Consider the following 13,243-nt stretch of genomic DNA (forward strand, 5'->3'; position numbering starts at 1 on the left):
GCTTGTGGGGCTGTGGGACTGGCCGTGGATCCTGCGCTGTCCCGCCAGCCTCCCCTTTCAGACTGTGAGCTGCCATCATCCCCACCTCTGCCCACCTGGCCTGGGCAGCAATTGGCTTATGGTTAGTGGGTGCTCAGTAAATGCTCAGGGAGGGAGGGCCAGGCTCTGGGCTGCCCTAACCTTGGTCATGGCCTGAGGCAGAGGAGGGGCAGTGTGGAGAGCAGGGAAGGGCGATTTCTCAGATATTCAAATGAGAACGTAATAGCCAGGTATCTCTTGATACTTGATATCTTCCTGGCTGGGACTGTTCAAGGGGAAATGAGCCTCCTCCTGCTCCCAGGAGCTAGCATGATAATGCTAAAAACCATAAACTCAGCTACTCTCCAATTCAGCCAGACTCTGCCTGAGGCCACACTGATAATAACATTATTATTATTATTGAAGAGATTTGCATATAGAGAAATTGTTCCCTTGATTAAAAAAAAAAAAAAAAACAACAAGAGCATCAATTGTACATCATCCACTGACTATGGGGAGTAAGGCAGCCCATATCTCTGCAGAAGTTTCCAGTGTCAGCAGCTGGGAAGGCACCAGAAGGCTGGTCTGTCCTCGGCCTGCTGGGGTCTGGAGGCTCTGGTTGTGCAGGAGTGGGTGGCAAAGGGGTGAGGGGCAATGGCCAGCTGGCTGCTCCCAGTCAGGGGCAGGGCAGCTGGGGGAAGGGGAGTCAGGCTTCGCGGGGCTGTTTGGGTTATGTGCTTCCCGGAAAAAGAAAATGGCAGAGGGAAACCAGTGGAGCCACAGCCTTGGCCAACCCCAGGGGAGCAAGGAGATGGCTAATCATACAGAGAGTGTTAGGAGCCAAGTGGAGGAAATGGACGTCATGTGTTAGACTGAGTTTCTCAAGGGCCCAGTATGCACCCCTTCATTCCTGTACCCCAGGGTCTGGGGTCTGGGGGGTCGGGACTTGCTGAATGAATGAGGGGTGAGGAGATGAAGTGAGTGGGTGGCCCCCCTCTGGCTGGGAACACGGCACCAGAAGAGGGGCCTTGGTAGAGGAGACAGGAACAGATGGGGTAAAACACAGGATTTAGAGTCAAAAGCTGAGCGAGAGCCCTGGACCCTCACCTGCCACTGTGAGCCCCTGAAGTGGAAGGAGAGACCGGCTGGGAGGTACAGCACGTGCTTGGTACAGACTGGGGGTTCCCAAGGTTTCCGATTTGAAGGACAGCAGAGCTTAACAAGTGGAGGAACGCTCTTGGCGAACTGGGAATACAAGGAAATGATCTCAACTCGGTAAAATGCATCTACAGAGAGCCCACAGCCTGCATGATATTTAATGGTTAGACTGAATGCTCTGCCCCTAGATTATGAACAATCCTGAAGAGGAACTTCCCTAACATAGTACAGGAGGTTCTATGGCAATAAGGCCAGAAAGAGAAATACAAGGCATATAGATTGGCCAGAAGGAAATAAAATGGTCTCTGTTGGCAGATGACATGAGTGTCTGTAAAGAAAATATAATTCCTATATAGGAATCTTTAAAATCTACCAAAGAAAAACAAAAAGCTCCTAGAACTAATAAGTGAGTGCACTAAAGTCATGGGATACAAGATCAATGCAGAGAAAGCAATCACATTTCTACAAACTAATAATGAACCTATGGAAACCGAAATTAAAAACACAATACCATTTACAATAGCTCCAAGAAAAATTCTTAAGCATGTGTTTCACAAAACATGTACAAGATCTAGATGTTGAAAATTACAAAACGCTGAGAAACAAAATCAAAGATCTAATGAGTGAAGATGCATACCTCGCTCACAGGTTGGAAGACTCACCATCGTGAACACGCCTATTCTCTCAAAATTTATCTATAGGTTTAACACAACCCCTACTAAAATTGTAGCAATATTTTAGAGTTGTTTATTTGTTTTGAGAGAGCGAGCGCACACAGGGGAGGGGCAGAGAGAGAGGGAGAGAGAGAATCCCAAGCAGGCTCCTTGCTGTCGGCACAGAGCCCAGTGCAGGGCTCGATCCCATGAACTGTGAGATCATGACCCGAGCGGAAATGAGGAGCCGGGTGCTGAACTGACTGAGCCACCCAGTGCCCTGCAATATTTTTATTGTCATAGACAAATGTATTCTATAATTTATATGGAAAGGCATGGGTCCTAGAATAGCTAACACAATCTTGACAAAGGATAAAGTAGGAGGAATCACTCTGCCTGATACTGAGGGTCAACTATATAGATGTATACACACCCACACCCACACGTATATACTATACATATACTATAAATACACATTAAAAAATCAAGACAGTATAACGTTGAAGGAAGGATAGACACGCAGGTCAATAGAACATAACACAGAACCCAGAAAAAGCCCCGTGCAAACATACGTAATTGTTCTTTGACAATGGCATAAAAGCGATCAAACAGAGGAAGGGTGATCTTTCCAACACGTGATGCTGGTGCAGTCGGACATCCCATTGGCCACAACAAACAAACAAAAACCTTGAATGAAGTCTCACACTTTATACAGAAATTCACCAATAGTGGAGCATGGGCTTCACCGTAAAATGTACAACTATAAAACTTTCAGAAAAAAAAAACACACACACACACACGCATACACAAGAGAAAATATTTGGGATTGACAGCTAGGCAAACAGTTCTTCAAGTGGATACTAAAAACATGGCTCAAAAGAGGAAAAATGAATGAAGTGGACCTCCTCCAAATTAAAAACTTGTATTCTGCAAAAGCCTACTTGAAGAGGCTTGAAAAGCCTACTTGAAAAGACACTCCGGGCTGGGAGACGGTATTTGCAAACCACACGTCCCACATGGGAGTACTATCCGGAATGTGTAAAGACACTCTCAAAATTCAGCAGTAAAAGCCATCGAGTAATCTAGATAGAAAACAGGCAAAAGACGTGAGTCGACATTTCACTGACGATGATATACAGGCGGCAAGTACGCCCATAAAAAGATGTGCACCATCATTAGTTCCAAAGAAACGTAAATTAAAACTGTAGTGAGACATTACTACATACCCATCCGAGTGGCTCACATAAAAAGTATCGACAACATCGAAAGCTGGTGAGGAAGTGGAGACAGAGGGTCTCTCGGACTCTGCCGGTGGAAACTCGCAAGAGTCAACAGCCCCTCTGGAAAAGTTTGGCAGTTGCTTGTGAAGCTGACCACGAGTTACCATGTGGACCAGCAATCACACTCTTGGACATTCATCCCAAAGAAATACTTACATTCACATAAACACCTGCACGTGATGTTCACAACAACTCTTGTATGTAGCTCCAAGCTGGAAACACCCAGATGCCCTTCAGTGGTGCATGGTTGAGCAAGCCTGTTTGTTACCTCGGTACCAGAGAATGCTACTCAGCAATGAACAAGAGTGAACTGTTGCTATTACCACAACGTGGATGAATTTCCAGTCAATATCCTGATTGTGGTGGTAGGTCTACTAATGTACACACGTGATGAAATTGTACAGAACACACACACATGCAAATAAGAAAAAGTAAAACTGCAGAAAACTAAGATTGGCAGATTGTAACAATGTCACTATTCTCCCATGGTATTGTACCAGCACTTTGCAAAATGTTACCATCGGAGGAAACTAGGTAAAGGGTATGAGACCTCTCTGTGTCATTTCTTAACAAACGCATATGAATCTGTAATCATCTTTGTAAAAATTTTAAAGATGGGGGAACCGACAGGGATGTTGCCAGATAAGTCCTTAAAAAACAATCACCTCTTTTACTGTCACCATCCTAAGAGAAAGGATGTTTTAAGCATAAAAAAAAAAGCAGAAAGGCCACAGCCTCAGAATAAAAGATAGTCCTTTCCAAATGAACATTTGGCTTATGAGAAGCTCGCCACATTTTTCGTATTTGTCTCATTCTTATGGACCGATAAGAACTTCATCCTAAGCTACAAAATACTGAAGACGAGCATTTGGGAACCACTGATACTAAGTATCGGCTCGTCAGATACTATTTGGAAGGCGGTGCGTGTGTGTGCGCCCACCTGCGGCAGCGCCGTCTTGCCACGGTCTGCAGCAAGATGCAGAAGGTTATGTGGCTCTTTGGGTTCCCAGCCTGGGAGCCCGGATGGCAGGGGTGGAGTGCTGCCCAGCATGGTGCCCGGTGACATGCCCTGTAGTCCTCTTGAGTGCTGGCCCCAGCAAGGCCGGCAGGCAGGACACCTGTCCCCATGTGCTTCTCTCTAGCTGCGGGGAGCGGGATCCCTTCCAGCCGGCCCTTCCCTGGGGTGGATCCACGTCTGCCCGGTGACACCAGTGACTGATGACTCCTGAGACTGGAACCCGTGCTGTGCCCGGCTTGCCCCACCTCCCTGCCAGGAAGCTCGCACTCAGCACTTCCCAGTGCCTGGCCACTGACTGGCTAACTTTCAGCTCTAGGTTATCCCCTTTGGCCAGGAATCAGATGATGCCCAGCCAGCTCCAGGAACTGTGTTAGCAGAGCTTTATAGAGGAGGGTCCCTGGTGAAGGCCACCGTCAGCCTGTGTCTGCTGGAGGTATGCTGACAGACTCCAGCCCACCCTGAATACAGGGCATGCCTTCACCGGGACTTTCCTTGAGGGGACTGTTGTGTGGCCAAGGCCCCGCACTCACTGTCCTCAGGTGCATTGATGGGCAGGCACGATGACGGTGAACGGGACCGAGGTGTCCTCGGCCAGCAAGGTGCCTGCCGCCCGGGTTCCCAAACAAAGCAGCCATCTTGGAGGGGTGACCGCACTTTGGCTCAGAAGCTAGAGCTGAGCGCATTTCCTAAGCACAGTGCTCCTTCATCCGGGCAAGTGGCCCCCTGTGAATTCAACCCTCCACCCCTCAGCATCCACTACGTCCCAGGCACCGGAAGGGAATCCCTCAGAGTGGTGAACAGCACTGGGTTGGAATCCCAGACCCACACTGGATTCCTGGCTGTGAATTGAGGAAGTCACTCAACCTCTCAGGGCCTTGTTTCCTTATCTGTGAAACCAAGAGGCCGACAGCACTGCCACCTAGGGTCTTGAAAATGACATGATTTCATTGGGGCAAAGAGGTTAGCACGGTGTAGGAGACTGTAAGCCCTTAAAGAAGGTTAAACACAATGAACACAACCTGCATTCAATGCTGAGACACGGAGGACAAAGACCACCTTCCTGGCCCTAAATAAACTTATAGTTCATTAACACCCAATGATTGCGTAGGATGGGGATTTCCGAACGCAGTGGGGATACCTATAGGAAGGGCTGATTCTGGCCACTACCTGCAGAGGCTCTGATCCCATATGACCTTGGTGGGCTCGGGGCTCAGTCTTTTTAATGAGCCCCAAGTGCTTCTGATACAGTGGAGCGTGGACCCCACAGGAGCCCGGGGGAAGCAGGTTCAGGGTGCCTGCCCACAGTGGGCTGTCTTTTGGTTTTGAGGTGTTTCTTGACAAAGGAGGAATGGGAAAAGGAGAAGGAGCAAAGTCCATTGCTCCTAGAGACAGAGCCGGGTGCCGGAGTCCACGAAGGGCAGAGGGAGCTCTGTGTGTGGGGTGCGTTTTATCCTCCCGAACAAGGGCCTTTGAAGACTTTTGGATGGGGGATGAGATTACCACCCATGGCACTGTGGCCCACGGAGTAGCAAATGACAGCTGATGTCCCCAAGATGAGCAAAGATGGTGCCAAAGTCAAGGGCGGAGGTGAAAAAGCTGGGGAGGGCCTGGCCACGCAGGTAGAGAGGCAGGGGCAGACTGGGGAAAGGTTTGGGATAGAACTGACACATCTGAGGTGTCCGTGGTGGGGTGAGCGAGGGGGCCGAGGGGGGAGCAAGGTGGGACCACAGGGCTGTCTAAGGTCTGTGGGTGCCCTAGCAAATGTCTGCAGATACGTAGTTCTGCAGCCCAGGGGTGGCTCGAGGCTGGAGACAAAGGCCTGGGCATCAGGGGCCCAGGTTCCGGAAGTGGTACAGCAGGCTCAGACTGATGCATGGGGGCGGGGTGGGGGGGGGGGAACGGGGAAGGTCCTGGCTGAGGAATGTGGGAGGGGGACTCACGAAGCAGGCAGAAACCCTGTCTCTGGCTCCAAGGATTCTGGAAGGGGGGGAGGGGCGGTTCTGGGCTGCCACCTGCACACGAGGGCTCCAGGTGTGGAGAGCTTTCTCTGCCAAGAAGCCCCGGGTGGTGGCTGTGCAGGAGAGCCACCTGTGGAGCGCCATGAGCAGGGGCTGCCCTCCCTGAGGATGGCTCCCACCCCTCCCGCCTCTCCTGCCCCCTGCCCACCTGCCAACGTCACCAGATGACAGGTGAGGATCCCCTGCAGACACCTCACCAGCACGGAGCTCCACCCTGGCACCAGAATCCCTCTGCCATCTCCCCTTGTAAATGAGCTTTTGATGATTTGAGAAGACTTCTAATTAGAGCATCTGTTTATTATCTTAGCTTCAACTGCATATTAACATTTCTTCTTCGGTCTTTCCCTTCTTCTGCAACAGGCTGTCTGCAGTGGTGGGTGGGAGGAAAGCCGAGAGATCTCCTCGGGGACCTCCTTCCTCTCTGGGGTGGGGGGGCACTTCATTCCTGGCACCGGGCCAGGGCCCCTCCCCCCAGCACCTGGGCATCCCCATGCACACAGGCTGGCAGGCATGCGGGCATCACGGGCTATTATGTTGGAGTACTTAATTGGGGTATTCAACCTCAGAAGGGAGATTAGTATTCACCAGGCTCCCTGTGCCCATGGAGGTACTCTCCTTTTCCGGAAGAGTCAACTGAAGGGAGCTGTCAGGCAGGCCGTCCTCACTAGGCTCCGTCAGCCTGGCCCCTTCTGCAGAATCAGCTCTCGCTGGGCGAAGGCCCGTCTCCCTAAGGGCGGGTGAGAGGGACCTGGCTCCCTACCCACCAGGCTGCCTGACCTCATGCTCCATTTATTGGGCTGACTTCTACGGGGTGGGCCAGGCGTGCCTCTCTCACAGGCAGCTGCCCTGAGGGGACTTCACCTACGTGGATCTCTCCGTCCTTGTACCTCATCACTGACACTGGGGCGGTCATTTGGGCTCCTAATCCAGGCTGACAGGGGCGAAGTTCAGGCCCAGAATAGAGAGGCCCATGGAAAAGAGGGACGAAGCATTTGAGGCAGGGGGATGACTCAGCCTCTAGGCGGTCCAGCCACACCTCTGGAGGGGGCTCCTGGAGGCCTGGGGTGGGGGGTCTTACTGCCAGCTTCATTTTGCCATGTATTTTTTTTTCAAATTGCATAAGAGTCTATACCCGGCCCTGGGAATTGCTGATGGTCCCCCATGGCTGACATGATCTTTCTAAGTATCGCCTGACTCCCTGTGGCCTCCCGATGCCTTCTCCTGCCCCCAGAGAAGCTTCTCTGCACCCCAGCCCTCTGCTCTGGGCCAGACATCGAGAGTATCTCGAAGGGGCTCAACCACAGAATGGCCCCGGTTTCAGACCAGAGCCACGGGGGCACTCAGAGCTGGGTGCAGGAAGGTCTTCCAGGCCACCTTGGGGGACCACAACCTTCCACGGCTGATGTCTTTTCATAGGATCTTGGCTTAAGCCTCTGCTTGGACTCTCCTATCCATTTCATGATGGGTCTCATCAATACAAAGCAGGACTCAGGAGTGAATGGATACCATATCCCTCTCTGACTGGGGGCGGGATAGATCTGGCAGATGGGAACATGCACCGGTCCCCGTAGGCACCTCTGACCTTGAAAGCTTAAGGGCAAACCCCAGACATCACCTGTTCTCCCTACCAGCCCAAACTTAGCCAAGCCCGCCTTATACTTCCCTTCAGATAATTCGATTCGAAGAGGTAATATACACTTCGGTGTTTTGTAAACCGAGAGTCGGTGCATTAAGGACTGCAGAATAAAAGCTAATCTTTAGCAGCACCTACTAAGCACCAGGCCCTGTGCTGGGTCCTTCACCACAACTCAGAACAGTATTATTGTACCCATTTTACAGGTGGGAGAACAGCTTCGGGGAAATGAAAACACTTGGTCAGGTCATAGGAAGACATGAACTCAAAGCTTTTCCTACCATCTAGAAGTACCACTGGGACCCATTGATTTTACCTCTAGGAATCCGTCCCGAGGGTACAGCCAGACCAACAGAGAAAGCATTCTCGTAGGAGCCCTGGTAGTTAAATTTGAGAAATTACAAATGATTGCATATGATGAAATGGCCCACTACCAGAGACCCATTAAAGAAATCATGGCGTATTTGTGGATTGGTATATAACGTGGCCACTAAAAAGTTTCATGCAGATCTGTATCCATTATTAGCCTGGCAAGATGCTCACGAGATGTTGTTTAGTGGGGGGACAGAGCAGATGACAAGACAGCACGATATAATACGAGTATATTTCTTGTAAAAGTCCACACAGTTATGTGCCTGAAAAGAGCTTGCAAGTTCATATGCAAAAAATATTATGATTTATTATACCACCATCCCACACGGTGGGATTTCATATAATTTCTATTAGTTTTTTACTTTCACTATTGTTGGGTTTTTAAAAAGGAATTAATTAATTTACTTTTTCTTTTAGAGAGAGAGAGAGTGCGCATGTGTGGGGGGTGTTGTGCAAAGGGAGAGACAGAATCTTAAGCAGTTCCATGCTCAGTATGAAGCCTGACATGGGGCTCGATCCCACAACCCTGGGATCATGACCTGAGCCAAAATCAAAAGTCAGAGACTCGGGGCGCCTGGGTGGCTGAGTCGGTTAAGCGGCCGGCTTCGGCTCAGGTCATGATCTCGCGGTCCGTGAGTTCGAGCCCCGCGTCGGGCTCTGTGCTGACAGCTCAGAGCCTGGAGCCTGTTTCAGATTCTGTGTCTCCCTCTCTCTGACCCTCCCCTGTTCATGCTCTGTCTCTCCCTGTCTCAAAAATAAATAAAAAAAAAAAATTAAAAAAAAAAAGTCAGAGACTCAACTGACTGAGCCACCCAGGCGGCCCTCCCATTGTTGGATTTTAAAGCACGGGCACAGAAAATTTTCGTAATTAAAAGCTAATAGTAGAGCCGTGTCCCCGCTACCAAGAAGAGACCACTGAGTGTCCCGCACAGGGACGCCCTTCAGCGGCAGAGAGGGCCTCTTTTAATTTGTCTGAAATACACAACATCTCCTTCAAGTGGGCCCCATTCTCTGGACCTTGGAGGATGGCAGCAGGTCTGTGACCGACTGAGGACCGACGGGTCCTCTGCTGCCCCTGGGGGTGAGACAGCCTTGGTCACTTTCCCTCTCCCTGGATCCCCTTCTGTCTCAGGGTGACGGAAGGAGGAACACAGGCTCTGGAAACATCTGAGCAGGAAGGAGCATCGGGGAGCCATCTGGTTTACCCTTTCTCCCCATTCCAGCAGCTTCCACTGCCAGCCCGACCATCAGAAGGATCCAGCTCTGGAGAGGCTGCGCTGCAGACCGGAGGAAGCTTCTCCAAGGCCCGAAGAGGTGTATGCGGGCTCTGGATGCTGCCCAGGGCACCACTGGCCACCACTGGCTGCCCTCACGGCCCCTACCTCCTCCCAGCCCCCAATTCCAGGGTGATGCTAACAGGAGGTTTCAGGACAGCAGAACAATTTAAATCCTATTACAGTATAAAAATTAATAACATTAAAATGTCATGATCATCCCACACTAATTAAGCATCTAATGAATAATTAGCTGTGGACACATCTGACATTTTTGGTCATTAATTTGAGCAAGTGTTTTAAGATCCAAACAAAACCCCTCTGTGGGGACGACGGCAACTCTGTGTTAAGTGGCAGACACACTCCCCGTGTACCGGGAGGCAGAGCGAGGGGGTTTTCCAGGCCTCTAGAGGCAGGGGCTCCCGTGGGGAGGCTGAGCCCCTGGGTCTGAGCCTCCGGGCCTTGCCATCTCTCCACGCGGGCTGTTCCCACCCAGAGGCTGGGATCAGGCAGACAGTGAGCTGGGGCCTGTGCTCCTCCGACCTGCTGCTCTCTGGGCCCGTTAAGTCTCAAGGAATAGAGCCTGGGGTCACTTAGCAGACCTGCAGATCCCGGGCAAAAGTGAAGCGAGGCCTGTCTGAGGTTCCCACGAGGGGCAGCTGGGCAGGGGGCGAAGGAGGAGTCACTTGGCAGTTCCTTGTCACCCACTCGTGCCTCTCACTTCAGAATGAGCTGGCTGAGGGGCGGGGCGTGCCTGGGTGGCTCAAGTCGGTTAAGTGTCTGACTCTTGGTTTTGGCTTAGGTCATGTCATGATCTCACGGTTCGTGAGATCGAGCCCCGCATCGGGCTCTGTGATAGCAGCACGGAGCCTTCTTGGGATTCTCTCTCCCTCTCTCTCTGCCCCTCCCCGACTTGTGCACTCTCTCAACATAAATAAAAAAGAAAAAAAAGATGAGTTGGTTGGTGTGGAACTGGGCACACAGAAGTCACCCTTGCTAAGGGGCAGTATGACCTACCGGCAAGGGCCCTGGAGCGCAGAGCCCCGTCGGAGCCCTGGAGATAGGTGCCCGGTTCTGTGCTCTGTGCTCACATATGTAACCCAGGAGGACACGGCGGCACAGAGAGGCTAAGTGTCTCACCCAAAGTCACGCAGCAGGAAAGCGGCAGTGCCCAGCTGAAGCTCGGGCCTCCTGGTGCCACAGTCTGTGCTTTAGATGCTGCTCCTCATGGCCTGCTTTCTCTAATGTCGTAAAGAATCCCTCCTCACAAGAGCAAGGAACCGCAGAGCTAGACACAAAACACCCGTGAGTGATGCCATAGGAGACGCGGTCTCTGGCGCAGGGACCCTGAGAGGACCCGTCTGGGCTCTCCAAGTCAAGCAGAAAGCAACAGATGTCATGTCTTTCGGACTTTCCTCCAAGATTATCTTGAATCTCAGTCATGCACCTCAACTGGTGAACCCCAGAGTCCCGCGTGGAACAGCTCCAGAAGCCCCAGGACTCGGCCCCAGACCCTGTTGGATCACTTGGGTGCCCCTGTGGGACAACGGCTGCCTTCTACCTAGTGTCCCTTTGCAGCCCCGTCTCTGGTGACAGCTCTTTGCCCCCTGGGGGCTGTGCCATGCAGCTTGTGCACCAGGGCTCTGCCCACTTGTGCTCCCCAAACCCTTGTTTCTAAGCAAAGGGCCCTTTTTTACCCCCATCCTCTTTTCCCCTTTGCCCTGCCCCACAATCCGTCTTTCCTTCAAAGTCTTTCCAGCGGCCACCCTCCAGCCTTTTCCTAGACCCTAGGGCTCTCTCTGATGCACCCTCAAATTCTCCGGGGTGCAAGGCACACAGCAGGTGTTCAGTGCCGAACGAAACAACAGGAGAATAGCGGCCTCTACCCAGTGCACGTCCTTTCCAGAGCCGCCCGCCTGCCTGTGGTGCTCCTTCCGGGGGCTGGGGGCTGGGGGCTGGCTTGAAGAGTGAGCGTCCAGTCCAAGGAGATTCCCCAGCCCCCTCCCTTGCCCAGGGAGCTGGGAAGAGGCCCCCCGGGCCTGGGGACGGGAGCCAGATGTGACTCATTTGGATGTGCCCCACCCCCCAAACCATATGTCAAAGTCACCAGTACCTCAGGATGGGACTCACTTGGTAGCTCAGGCTGCTGTAACAACACACCGCAGGCTGGGGGTCTAAACAGCAGACGTGCATTTCTCACAGTTCTGAAAGCTGGGTGTCCCAGATGGGGGCTGGCAAAATCGGGTTCCTGGTGAGGACCCCACACGGTGGAGAGAGATCTTGTGGCTCTTCCTCTTCTTCTAAGGGCACTAATCCCATCATGGGGGCCCACCCTCCTGACGTCATTGAACCCTAATTACCCCCCCACCCCGGAGGCCCCACCTCCAAATACCATCACATTAGGGCTTCAATATAGGAATTTGGGGGAGACACCATCATTCAGTCCACGGCATGACCTTATTAGGAAATAGGGTCACTGCAGAGGTCACCGATTGAGTGAAGATGAAGTCATACTAGACTAGGATGGGCCCCTGACCCGATGTGTCTTCATAAAAGGAGAAATCTGGGCACAGATGCACGCAAGGAGAGGGCCGGGGAAGATGGGGACGGAGGTCGAGGTGATCTTTCACAAGCCGAGGGACACCAGAGATGGTCAGCGAAGCACCAGAAGCTAGAGAGACGCCTGGAGCAGTCTCTCCCTCACAGTCCGCAGGTGGAACCAGCCCCACGGTCACCTCCATCTTGGTGTCCAGCCTCCAGCACTGTGAGGGCACAACTCCCCATTGTTCCGGCCGACCAGTCTGTGGTTCTGTGACAGCAGGCCCAGGGAGCTAATACACACGACTACAGGCTTCTGCACCTTGCGTCCTAGAGGCACCCCTGGCCCTCACAGCCTCCATCATGGCTGGCAAGACCCCTACACGCAGCTGGAAGCTTCTCCATCTCTAACCCCACATCTGGTTGGCCAGTGGGCCCCACGGCTCCGCCTCGGAATCCGTCTGGAATCTGGCCCCTTCTCTCTACCCCACAGCTCCACCTCAGACCCGTCATTTTCTCACGCTTGGGTCATTGAAAGTGCCCCTGAGCTGGCCTCCTGTGTCCGTATCCTTGTCCCCCAGTCTCCCTCTGATGAAGAGACCAGTGGGTGGTGTTAGAGTGTAAGTCACTCAAAGCCCACAGTAGTCCCATCTCTCTCAGCAATGGGGCTCACGGGGCTGCCACCATCTTCCCTTCTAGAACCTTCCTCCCACCCTGTGGTGCTGCTCACTGCCATGAAGAGGCCAGGCACCCTTGAGGCCTTGGCACAGTCTGTTCCCTTTTCCTGCGTGCTCTTCCCGTGTCCGCTGGCCCCTCCCTCTTGGCCTCCCAGGCTTTGTTCACGTGGAGAAGCCTCCCCTGAGTGGCTCGTTGTCATGTTGCGATGGGGAGATTGCACTTTTGTTCAGCAAAAATCCCCCTCTCCCCTCTCCATTTCCCCCTCCACTGCTGCTGTCCCCACTGTGGGACCTGTTCTGGCCAGTGCAGCAGGAGCAGACGTGACTCCCCAGTAAGCCACCACTTGGGCCAGGGCCCGGAGGAAGGGCCACAGAACATGCCCCTCAGCCTGGGCAGAGCCACCACAGCCACTACGATGGAAGTGAGGAATGAGCATCTGTTCCTGCCAGCCCCCGAGACTCCCGGGATGTTTGTCACACAGCAGCACTGCAGCAAAGCTGACTGACTCTCTGTCCTCGCCACCCATGGGACCTCACAACGTGTCTTCCTTCTGGACACCCCTCATAGCTTCCTTATTCCACATTGCTGTTTCTTTCCCACAGC

At 52.6% G+C, this 13,243-nt stretch overlaps 1 protein-coding gene across 8 annotated transcripts in view; it reads right to left on the minus strand.

Annotated features, from left to right (window-relative positions):
• Positions 1–13,243, minus strand: part of CAMTA1 (calmodulin binding transcription activator 1) — an 851,930-nt gene that overhangs the window by 200,320 nt on the left and 638,367 nt on the right. The window lies entirely within an intron of this gene.

Source organism: Panthera pardus, unplaced genomic scaffold, assembly GCF_024362965.1.
Source record: "Panthera pardus isolate Hobbes unplaced genomic scaffold, ASM2436296v1 HiC_scaffold_11, whole genome shotgun sequence".
NCBI lineage: Eukaryota > Metazoa > Chordata > Mammalia > Carnivora > Felidae > Panthera > Panthera pardus.